Source organism: Arachis ipaensis, chromosome B4 (genome assembly GCF_059453495.1).
Source record: "Arachis ipaensis isolate K30076 ecotype BB chromosome B4, ASM5945349v1, whole genome shotgun sequence".
In the NCBI taxonomy this organism is placed as follows: domain Eukaryota; kingdom Viridiplantae; phylum Streptophyta; class Magnoliopsida; order Fabales; family Fabaceae; genus Arachis; species Arachis ipaensis.
This window is the reverse complement of record NC_142439.1, coordinates 79,057,794-79,060,945: the sequence shown is the minus strand read 5'-3', so window position 1 is coordinate 79,060,945 and position 3,152 is coordinate 79,057,794. Positions and strand designations below refer to the sequence as shown.

Sequence of the window (3,152 nt, the reverse complement as noted above, 5' to 3'; positions counted from 1 at the left end):
TGCTTCCTGGTTCAATTTCACTTATTCCATTGTCCTCTCTTTACTCCTAGCTATTCCTTCTTGCTTCAACCTTTCTCCAAGCTTTCTTCACCTATCATTAATCAACCAAACACATCAAAGCTATGCTTAAAATTATGAGATATTCATTCTTTCATAATATGTGACAATTATAGTATAAAACCTCATGAAATAGCATGAATTCATACATGGTTGATTAAATCAAAGGAAGCATGAAAATCTACCTAATTGACTTGCTTGTAGCTCAAGAAAGTGCATAATTCTAATGAAAACAAAAGAAAAAGACTAGTTAAAATAGGCTAAGATAACTTGTCATCAATAACCATAGATTGCTTCAAACCAACAATCTCCGTGGGATTCGACCCTTACTCACGTGAGGTATTACTTGGACGACCCAGCGCACTTGCTGGTTAGTGGTACGAGTTGTGAAAAGTGTGATTCACAATTTGTGCACCAGAGTCCTTTCAGGTTCTGGATCTGCTTCAACAAGAATGTTCTTGTCCTTGCTCCTGCTCATATGACAAAGAAGAGGGCACAGAAAAATAATAATAATAATATGAATCCTTTATACCACAGTATAGGGATCCCTTTGTGAGTGGAAGAAAAGAGGGAGACAAAGAATGTGATGTAAAGAAAGAAACACAACTGTGAGGAGGGCAGAGATGTGAGATGAGATGTTAGTAAATGAATAAATAAATAGAATAAGATGGGTGAGGGAGAATTTTTCGAAAATAATTTTTGAAAAAGAGTTAGTGATTTTCGAAAATAGTTTTTGAAAAAGGTTAGTATTTTTTCGAAAAATTTTAAAATCAAAAATAAAAATAAAAATAATTAGTTAATAAAAAAGAAATTTTTGAAAAAGAGGGAAGATATTTTCGAAAATTAGAGAGAGAGAGTTAGTTAGGTGGTTTTGAAAAAGATAAGAAACAAACAAAAAGTTAGTTAGTTAGTTGAAACAAATTTGAAAATCAATTTTGAAAAGATAAGAAGTTAGGAAGTTAGAAAAGATATTTTGAAAATTTTTTTGAAAAGGTATGATGAGAAGATATTTTTGAAAAGATATGATAGGAATTAGTTTTGAAAAAGATTTGATTTTTAAAATCACAATTAATGACTTGATTCACAAGAAATCACAAGATATGATTCTAGAACTTAAAGTTTGAATCTTTCTTAACAAGCAAGTAACAAACTTGAAATTTTTGAATCAAAACATTAATTGTTATTGTTATTTTCGAAAATTTGATATACAAATAAGAAAATTGTTTTTGAAAAATATTTTTGGAATTTTCGAAAATAACTAAGAAATTTGAAAAAGATTTGATTTTCGAAAATAACAGAGGCAATGTCAGTTGATCCAGATCACTTAGTTCATTGGTGAACAAGGGAGGTTCATCTTCCCAAGTTTCAATACCAAATAATTTGGCATTCAGCTTCATGATTGCACCAAGGAACTTGGCAGCTTGCTCTTCAGTAACATCCTCATTCTCTTCAGAAGAGGAATACTCATCAGAGCTCATGAATGGCATAAGGAGGTTCAATGGAATCTCTATGGTCTCTAGATGAGCCTCAGAGTCCTTTGGTTCTTCAGAGGGAAGCTCCTTATTGATCACTGGACGTCCTAGGAGGTCTTCCTCCTTGGGATTCACGTCTTCTCCTTCCCTTACAGGTTCGGCCATGGTGCTTATGTCAATGGCCTTGCACTCTCCTTTTGGATTCTCATCTGTATTGCTTGGGAGAGTACTAGGAGGGATTTCAGTGATCCTTTTACTCAGCTGGCCCACTTGTGCTTCCAGATTTCTAATGGAAGACCTTGTTTCATTCATGAAACTTACAGTGGCCTTGGATAGATCAGAGACTAAGTTTGCTAAATTAGAAGTAGTTTGTTCAGAGTTCTCTGTCTGTTGCTGAGTGGATGATGGAAAAGGTTTATTATTGTTAAACCTGTTTCTTCCACCATTATTAAAGCCTTGTTGAGGCTTTTGATCCTTCCATGAGAAATTTGGATGATTTCTCCATGATGAATTATAGGTGTTTCCATAAGGTTCACCTAAGTAATTCACCTCTGCTATTGCAGGGTTCTCAGGATCATAAGCTTCTTCTTCAGGAAAAGCCTCTTGAGTACTGTTGGATGCAGCTTGCATTCCATTCAGACTCTGAGAAATCATATTGACTTGCTGAGTCAATATTTTGTTCTGAGCCAATTTGGCATTCAGAGTATCAATTTCAAGAACTCCCTTCTTCATAGGCGTCCCATTACTTACAGGATTCCTCTCAGAAGTGTACATGAACTGGTTTTTAGCAACCATGTCAATGAGTTCTTGAGCTTCTACAGGTGTTTTCTTTAGGTGAATGGATCCACCTGCAGAAGTATCCAATGACATCTTTGCCAATTCAGACAAACCATCATAGAAGATATCTAGGATGGTCCATTCTGAAAGCATGTCAGTAGGACACTTTTTGGTCAGTCCTTTGTATCTCTCCCAAGCTTCATAGAGGGATTCACCTTCTTTATGTCTGAAGGTCTGAACGTCCACTCTAAGTTTACTAAGCTTTTGAGGAGGAAAGAACTTGGCTAAGAAAGCCGTGACCAGCTTATCCCAAGAGTTCAGGCTGTCTTTGGGTTGAGAGTCCAACCATATTCTAGCTCTATCTCTTACAGCAAAAGGGAAAAGCATGAGCCTGTAGACTTCAGGATCTACTCCATTAGTCTTAACAGTATCACAGATCTGTAAGAATTCAATTAAGAACTGAAAAGGATCTTCAGATGGAAGTCCATGAAACTTGCAGTTCTGCTGCATCAGAGAAACTAGCTGAGGTTTCAGCTCAAAATTGTTTGCTCCAATGGCAGGAATGGAGATGCTTCTTCCATGTAAATTGGAATTAGGTGCAGTAAAGTCACCAAGCATCCTCCTTGCATTATTATTATTTTCGGCTGCCATCTCCTCTTCCTGTTCGAAAATTTCTAAAAGGTTATCTCTGGATTGTTGTAATTTAGCTTCTCTTAATTTTCTCTTCAGAGTCCTTTCAGGTTCTGGATCTACTTCAACAAGAATGTTCTTGTCCTTGCTCCTGCTCATATGACAAAGAAGAGGGCACAGAAAAATAATAATAATAATATGGATCCTTTATACCAC

The 3,152-nt window shown here is 35.9% G+C and overlaps 1 non-coding gene across 1 annotated transcript; it reads left to right on the top strand.

The window, feature by feature from the left end:
• Window positions 1-2,453: 2,453 nt before the first annotated feature.
• LOC148568059 (small nucleolar RNA R71) lies at window positions 2,454-2,561 on the top strand. Its single transcript, XR_015881977.1, has one exon. It is a non-coding gene; the product is annotated as a small nucleolar RNA R71 (small nucleolar RNA).
• The last annotated feature ends 591 nt before the right edge of the window (window positions 2,562-3,152 follow it).